Below are 9,307 nucleotides of genomic sequence, written 5' to 3' on the forward strand. Positions count from 1 at the left end.
CATATGCCCGGAATCTGGACAGTGGACACTGACAGTTTTTATGCACAGGAACAACTCAAGAACCCCATTCTGCTTGTCTAGATAAAAGCCAGAATGGTTGTAAGATCTTCAGAAACTTCCCCTGCTGAATTTTTTTATTTTAAGAAATATAAACAAACAATGCCGGAAACTAAAATATTAAATGCCATGGATCAATATGTGCAGAGTAATCCATTATTTTGTAAAAGGGGGTCAAAATGACAATTTTTGCCTATGATTTTAGCAAAACTACAAGTCAAAGAAATAACTTTAGAAAGGTTATAGGTTGGTTTATTACTAAAATCAGTTGACTTCAGCACCCCTTGTTGCATTATATAAACTCAGTAATAAAAAGAAACATCCTCTCACTCTCAACTGCTTTTATTTTCAGCAGACTTAACATGTGTAAATATTTGTATGAACATAAAAAGATTCAACAACTTAGACATAAACTGAACAGGTTTCACAGACATGTGACTAACAGAAATGAAATAATGTGTCCTTGAACAAAGGAGGGGTCAAAATCAAAAGTAACAGTCAGTATCTGGTGTGGCCACCAGCAGCATCATGTAGTGCAGTGCAGTGCATCTCCTCCTCATGGACTGCACCAGATTTGCCAGTTCTTGTTGTGAGATGTTACCCCACTCTTCCACCAAGGCACTTGCAAGTTCCCGGACATTTCTGGGGGGAATGGCACTAGCTCTCACCCTCCGTTCCAACAGGTCCTAGACGTTTTCAATGGGACTGAGATCCGGGCTCTTCGCTGGCCATGGCAGAACACTGACATTCCTGTCTTGCAGGAAATCATGCACAGAATGAGCAGTATGGCTGGTGGCATTGTCATGCTGGAGGGTCATGTCAGGATGTTACAGGAGAATGTTTTCCCTGTAACGCACAGCATTGAGATTGTCTGCAATGACAACAAGCTCAGTCCGATGATGCTGTGACGCACCGCCCCAGACCATGACGGACCATCCACCTCCAAATTGATCCCGCTCCAGAGTACAGGCCTCGGTGTAACACTCATTTCTTTGATGATAAACGCAAGTCCGACTATCACCCCTCGTGAGACAAAACCGCGACTCGTCAGTGAAGAGCACTTTTTGCCAGTCCTGTCTGGTCCGGCGAAGGTGAGTTTGTGCCCATAGGCGATGTTTTTGCCGGTGATGTCTGGTAACGACCTGCCTTACATCAGGCCTACAAGCCCTCAGTCCAGCCTCTCTCAGCCTATTGCGGACAGTCTGAGCACTGATGGAGGGACTGTGCATTCCTGGTGTACCTCGGGCAGTTGTTGTTGCCATCCTGTACCTGTCCCGCAGGTGTGATATTCGGATGTACCGATTCTGTGCAAGTGTTGTTACACGAGGTCTGCCAAAGCGAGGACGATCAGCTGTCCTTCCTGTCTCCCTGTAGTGCTGTCTTAGGCGTCTCTCAGTACAGACATTGCAATATATTGCCCTGGCCATATCTGCAGTCCTCATGCCTCCATGCAGCATACCTAAGGCACGTTCACACAGATAAGCAGGGACCCTGGGCATCTTTCTTTTGGTGTATTTCAGAGTCAGTAGAAAGGTCTCTTTAGTGTCCTAAGTTTTTATAACTGTGACCTTAATTGCCTACCGTCTGTAAGTTGTTAGTGTCTTAACGACCGTTCCACAGGTGCATGTTCATTAATTGTTTATGGTGCATTGAACAAGCATGGAAAACATTGTTTAAACCCTTTACAATAAAGATCTGTACAGTTATTTGAATTTTTACAAAATTATCTTTAAAATACAGTGTCCTGAAAGCTGAGTTTACCAATGGTGTGAGTCCAAAAATTGGAAACAACACTTTTTTTGTATTGTTTTCCTAAAGTTGTAATGCCTATAACTCCAGAAGTATTAAACAGATATTAAAATCCTTTTAGATTCTGGTTCTGAACAAACTTTTCTTTGTATTTTCTTAATTTTTAAGGCCATATATGGTTCAATCCCAGAGATATGGGTCTCTCAATGTGGCTCCATTCATAAATTGTTCAATTTGAGCCATTTTCAATGGCTGTGGGTAACCAAATGTGGGTCACATCATGGTATGTTTTTTTTAAGTTTGCTGGTTACAACTAACAGGTTCTGCGGATCTCAATGTCCATGGTACTATTGCTTGCCATTGCAGTCTCTTGGCACGATCATAATTTCAAGCTCGATTACACTGCACAGAGCGCTAGGTGGTGCTAGGTAGTGTAATCAAGCTTGAAATCATGATCGCCAAGGAGACTGCTAATGTCAAGATTTATAGTAAAAAGAAGTTACATTCTGTTCTCACTCAAAACTGATTCAATTGCTTTAGAAGACATGGATGGAACCACTGGAGTCTTATGGATTACTTTTATGCTGCTTTTATGTGCTTTAAGGAAATGTAAAATGTTGGTCACCATTTACTTGCATTGTATGGACCTAAAGAGCTGAAATATTCTTCTAAAAATCTTTGCTTGTGCTCTGCAGACGAAAGAAAGTCATAAACATCTGGGATTATATGAGGGTGAATTGATGAGAGAATTGTCATTTTTAGGTGAAGTATTCCTTGAAGAGAAGACTGCAAGCAGGAAATTTTCTTTACAATATGCCACTGCTGTGGCTTGACTTTTTGCAAGTTCAGTTTTATTGCATGAAATAGAAGTAACCTATAACTTTCATTTGCCAAGTATAGATATACAATGAATTTCTATTGGTGCAAGTGCCAAGTTGCAAACATAGGTTATAGAAAAAACAAAACAATAAAACATGTCAACACAAAAATTAACAGAACAAAGGAATTAAAAATGCAAATGTAAAAATGTGCAAAGTAGAGGATAAATGGGTAGTTTTACATAACGTGGGCATTTATGTATAGGGAAAGTGTTAGTTTTAGGTGCTATAACTGCTCACCGTTTCTCACCTTTTAGCTATTTTGCAATTCACTTAAATAGTCCTGCGGTGTGATAGTTTTTTTTTTTTTTAGTATTCCATGGTCACACAATAAAACCTGCAGTGCATATGTAACAATTATACAAGAATTAGAAATATGCTGATTAAAATAGTTTTACATGAAGCATATCATGTCACACTACAAGACTGCTTGTTATTGTCCGAAAATGTACAAATGTGCCATATGAAATATAAATTATGCTTTTATTTAAAACTGACTAGGTATTTGCTTATGGACCTCAAAGTCATTGTTACAACATGGAGTATCGCTTACATTAACCCTTGTGCGTCAATAAAAAAAAAAAGTTACTCAGAGGTCCTTAGAGGACAACAATGTCTGCGTCAAAAAACTGCTATAATAATATTATACATGAATACTATTTTCCACTTTCAATGAGTTCATTTTTTAACCAACATCAGTCCTGATCATAACTACCAAATATTAATTTCATATTCATTCATTTTCAGGATTTTAACCCTTTAAATGCTGGTTTGTTTATATAATGCCACTGTTGATTTTTATGAAGAAAAAAAAAAATATGTATTATTATTTTCCATATACAAAATGCTTTTTTTTTTTTTTTTTTGGATTATCACAGTCTGGGATTTGTCAATGATTAGCAACAACACTGATTTTGATTAAAAAAAACAAAAAAAAACAAAAAAAAAAAAATTTTATGCAGTGTCAGATAAAAAAATTAAAAAAAAAAACACACACACTCAGGACCTTAGAGGACAAAAATGTCCACGTCAAAAAACTGCCATAAAAATATATTAATATTACTTTCCACTTTCACTGACTCAGATTTTAACCAACATCAGTCCTGATCATAACTACCAAATATTCATTTCATATTCATTCATTTTCAGGATTAACATTTTAAATGCCAGATGTTTACATAATGCCACTGTTGTTTTTCACACACACACACGTTTTAAATTTTGAAGCCAGGGCTCTGGAATGAAAGCATGATATCATAGAATTCATGATTTTATGCTTTAATGGCACTGGGATCAAATATTGCAGTTTGAATGGGTTTCAATGGGGACATTTTTGTCCTTAAGTTCCTGACTGTAACTATTTTGTGTACACAGTAGATAGATTTGTAACACATATAGATGTATTAAAGGAACTGAGGTTGAAATATCAAAATTCCCTCAAAAATACACACCTTTGGCTAAACGTATGCCGTTGGAATTAACACAGCCAAAATGACTGAAAAAATGAAAAAGACAAATATGTCCCTAAGGTCGCACAAGGTTAATGCAACATGGTAACCACAGTTTCTGCTAAAATATCTTGGTTACTACAGTTAGTACTTTATGCATCACCTCTGTCCTTTATCAGCACTGGAAACACTCCCATACACACTCCCTTTAACATGATGCAAGCATTCTCACTGCTGCACAGTCATCCTTAATCCATCAAACATTCACACAATGTCCATTTATAACATAATTTGGATATAAATTGATAGTAATGATAAGGTAATGATAATGGTTTGTAAACATATACGTTTGAGCAGGCCAATACAGGGAAAATGTGCATAAAATCAGAAGATAACGAATTACATAAAAGAGAGCAAATGCTTACCTTACAGTGTGTGTAACACCTTATATAACATAAAGATGATGCTCAAATCGCGTATCAGCTCCCCAGCATTTGCTCTTGCAATGACAGGTCGCCTACATTTCCCGCAGTAAACTCAAATTAAAGAGTCCTGATAAAGTCATGATCTCATACACTCCATATAAGACACACTAACAATATCAGAGTCACGACTCAATGTTACTGACAGTGGCAGCAGCGCGCGGCTCCGTTGCACTCCTCCACGAGAATGAATTTAACGCGTGCTAAACGAGTGTAACGCGGGAAATATCCCGAAACATGCCTCTGTTGCACCGTCCGTGTCTTTAGCTCAGATTCTTCAGACTGACTGATATGAGAGACACGGTTTACATAAAGTGTGTTTCACGACATCAACGACCCTGTCAGCGGCTCGCGATTCTGATCCACTCCTCCACAAGACCGAGCGCCGTGATCACGTGACTGTTTTAACAAGTCTGAATGCGTAAAATATTCCGAAACAAAAATAACAGCACTGTCAGTCTCAGCTTTAAAGGTACTGTAAGTGATTTTATCCGTTTTAAAAAAAACTTCCATTTCCTTTTGACACACACCCTCGCTCCAAAACCACGCCCTCCATATACATGCCAGCCAACCTGATGTCAGCATACCAGAACGCGCATAGTGATTGACAGGCCGAGAAAGGGCGGGCCGCTCCCACGACTGTCTTTAGCCTACAACCTTCGGCTGTCACACACAGACATTTGTGATGTTTCTGAAATATGTACCTTGAGACATGTGAGATAAGTGACATTTGATGCACTGTATTAAAAAAAAAAAAAAATAAAAATAAAATAAAAAAAAAAAAAAACGCTTACAGCACCTTTAACTGAATAAGACATTTGATTATGTAATAAACTGTCACATACACACCACAAGAACAGATACACACACACACACAGCAGCATCGTAAACACAATCAGACAATCTTAATAATTATGTTTGTTTGTTTTTTGAGAGAGAGAAGGTCCAGTCCGATGACAGATGTATCAGTCGTTTTGCATATCATTCAACAATGTCATACACAGTACACTGACTAATATTCATAAAGAGTGCGGAGTTATGGTAGACTTGCAAACCTGCCGTGCACAACAACACGTTTATATTTTAATCTGTTTAATATGTACAATAGTATATATTTACCAGAAAGGGTGCAGCGATTAGATCTTATAATATTCCTCAAGCATGTTCATCCGGCGATGTGTCCTCAAAATAATATCAAAATCCTCTTCTGGAAGTGCTTTCCCGAGAAGAACTGTCCATGCACTTCAGACTGAACGAAAGCTAAACAAAATCCTTAATAAGACAGAAAGAAATGACTGCGACTGATAATCAGACTGTTGAGCTAAACGACGGCGCGCAAGCAATGTTGCTAATTACTATGTACACAAAAAAAGAAAAAAAAAAAAAACTGATATTTTCGATATCAATATAACTTGTGTTTTAAACTTATATTGTCACGCAAATTTAAGTTGTCTATTTTCAACAAATGATCTTACAATACTACACAGCTTTTATGTGGTCGTCATTATGTTAGCCATTAGCTTATAACGTTAGCTAGATGTATTACGTCATCTAAGTGTGACAGCTTCTATGTAAAAAATAAATAAATAAATAAATAACAATAATAAAAACAATTGTCATGCTCCAGTGGGCGCAGAAAATCGAATTCTGTAATTCTCCTGTGAGCTGCATTCAAATCGTAAGACTTTAGTTATTGTTTAATTGGAGACATGTGTACTGACTACACTGAAAAAATTATACAAATTTAAATGTATTAATTCCAGCGATTTGCTCTCAATATGGAAAATGAAAACCCGCCCCAGCAATCTCTATTAAATGATATATAAAATAAATAAATAATTAGTACCACAAATAGCTACCACGTGACAATGCCACTTCACGCTACAGTAGTTTACACATGAATGACAATGAATAGAATGTAAAACAGTGAAAAGAAAACAGGAAAATTACTTAAACCCAAAGTACTTATCTTAAATAAATATTCTGGGTTGAAAACAAGTTCAATCGACAGCATTTGTTGCATAATGTTGATTAAAAAAAAAATAAATAAATAAATAAATTTAAAAAAATTGCATTTCAACCCGTCCCTTCTTTATTTTTTTCTTAAAAAAAAAAAAAAAAGCAAACATCTGGGTTACTGTGAGGCACTTACAATGCAAGTGAATGGGGCCAATCCGTAAATGTTTAAATATTCACTGTTTCAAAAAGTATAACCACAAGACATAAACAATATGCGTGTTAACATTATTTTAGTGTGATAAAATCGCTTACTAACCATTTCTGTGTAAAGTTTTATCCAATGTTACAATTTTTTTTTACACATTTTAAAGGAGCAATATGTAATATATTTACTGTACTAAAGCATAAAATTATCATAATAAATTATCAGAGATTTGGGAAACATGCTAAGTTGAAATACTGGCTTCTCCGAAAACAATGCTACAGCAAGCATAATCTACTTTGAAATGTCGGTCCCGTCCGGATTTCTGTGGCCGTGTCTCGTTTGGAAGGATGCATGCTAGGTAGGACGCGTCCTTTGAAGGCTGCAGTATACCGAGTGTCCTCCTTTAAACAAATCTCGTTTAAACGAGACGACCTACGTAGGACAAACGGAAACGGAAGGTAACATGGTTGCTATGACAGCACGTCACTCTTTAACAAGCGCTAGCGCTTTGAGTGATAAGGGAACAAAGTACCTCTGGAAGGGAATGTATGAGGTACATTTTAGGAGAGTTAAAATTATGTAAAGAGAAAAGAAAACAGATTTTAGTGGTGTACTTTTAGTCTAATACTTTATTTTAATTATATATTAATATAATTATACATATAATATACTCTGCACCCATCTACTGAGGTACTTCAACTTGGGAATGAACATTAATTGCGTTTGAACGTCATATTTACGGCAAATTGGCGTTATTTTTTTAAGACATTTCCGTTGAAGCAAAGAATTGTGGGTTGTGAGTGCCCACGAAGGATACACCTCATGCATCCTCCAAATTCCCGTGAAAGAAGGTCGCATTCGAAGTGTCCTACTCCCTTTTCTGAAACGAGACAGCCTCGATGACGTATACGGCCGACAAATGCGACCACCGGAGGACACATCCTTCCAAATGAGACACAGCCTGTTTGTGTTTTGGCCAGTGTGATCCCGCCCACTGCCCATTTCCCAATAGTATTTCGACACCACGTGTTGCCAGATTTGACACAAGTTAGCGGGCAAACACAGCGTGCTGCAGCCATGGAAGCTAGCAATACCTTTAGCTAACATTGACAGAGTTATAAAAAAAATCCACATAAGCTGGTTTACAATTTGCAAACAATTAAAACATTGCAAACGTTGATTAGCTGATCAACTTACAGTGTAAGGCTCGTCGCTTGCCATTGTCAGTTTGCTCGTTCCTGTTGCGTGTCCTCAACCTGGCAATCCGCATGAGCTTGAGTCTGGGGAGGAGGGCGGGGGAGACAACTCTCTCCAATATTTTCAATTTGGACTGCAGTACCCATTTTAAACGCTTGATGTCAATGTTACATAATGCTCCTTTAAAGCTAAAATATTACACAAGTTTTAACGGCAGAATTCATGTAAGTGATTTTATAAAATCATAAGCTTCACATTTCTGCCATTAATCTCTCCAAAATTTGGCCCCATTCACTTCCATTGTAAGTGTCTCACTGTAACCTCACTGTTTTTTTTAAGAAAACCACAAATTGTTTGTGGTTATCAACATTATGCCACAAATGCTGTCGACTGAGCTTAACTTGTATTCAAGTCCAGGACGTTAAACCTCGCCATTTTCAGAAGCCATCAAGAATCGTAGAAATATATTGTATTACTACTTAAAAAAACTCTTTCTGAATCCAAAATATTTACTCACGTTCTATTTCTCTCTTAATATACACTGCCTGGCCCCTCAAAAAAAGTCACCGTTTGGATTTAAATAATGGTTATGAGGGGGCTGGTCTAGCTCAGCGAGTAAAGACACTGACTACCACCTCTGGAGTCGCGAGTTCGAATCCAGGGTGTGCTGAGTGACTCCAGCCAGGTCTCCTAAGCAACTAAATTGGCATGGTTGCTAGGGAAGGTAGAGTCATATGAGGTAACCTCCTCGTGTTCGCTATAATGTGGTTCTCGCTCTTGGTGGGGCGCATGGTGAGTTGTGAGTGGATGGCGTGGAGAATAGCGTGAAGCCTCCACATGCGCTATGTCTCCGCAGTAACACGCTCAACAAGCCACGTGGTAAGATGTGCGGATTGACAGTCTCAGACGCGGAGGCAACTGAGATTTGTCCTCCACCACCCGGATTGTGGCGAGTCACTACGCCACCACGAGGACTTAGAGCACATTGGGAATTTCCGTCCAGAGTTGCATTAATTTTTGGCTGAGATCTTGTATTGACGACGGGAGAGTCGAACCACTCCATAAAGTCTTCTCCAGCACATCCCAAAGACTTTAAATGGGGTTAAGGTCAGGACTTTGTGATGGCCAATTCATGAGTGAAAATGATTCCTCATGCTCCTTGAACCACTCTTTCACAATTTGAGCCCGATGAATCTTGGCATTGTCGTCCTGGAATATGCCCGTGCCGTCAGGGAAGAAAAAATCCATTGATGGGATAACCTGGTCATTCAGTACATTCAGGTTGTCAGCTGACTTCATTTTATTGCCGCATAACGTTGCTGAGCCTAGACC

General features: G+C 38.3%; 1 protein-coding gene across 2 annotated transcripts in view; it reads right to left on the reverse strand.

Moving 5' to 3' along the window:
• LOC127414472 (mitofusin-2-like) overlaps positions 1-6,139 on the reverse strand; it is a 45,551-nt gene extending 39,412 nt beyond the window's left edge. The window contains exon 1 of one of the 2 annotated variants that reach the window (XM_051652513.1): positions 5,734-6,139. The gene's annotated coding sequence lies outside the window, so the exon portion shown is untranslated. Of the gene's footprint in view, positions 1-4,557; positions 5,116-5,733 lie in introns of those variants that run through there. The other variant, XM_051652514.1, reaches the window with a different exon arrangement.
• Positions 6,140-9,307: the final 3,168 nt, after the last annotated feature.

This window comes from Myxocyprinus asiaticus, chromosome 24 (assembly GCF_019703515.2).
Source record: "Myxocyprinus asiaticus isolate MX2 ecotype Aquarium Trade chromosome 24, UBuf_Myxa_2, whole genome shotgun sequence".
In the NCBI taxonomy this organism is placed as follows: Eukaryota; Metazoa; Chordata; class Actinopteri; order Cypriniformes; family Catostomidae; genus Myxocyprinus; species Myxocyprinus asiaticus.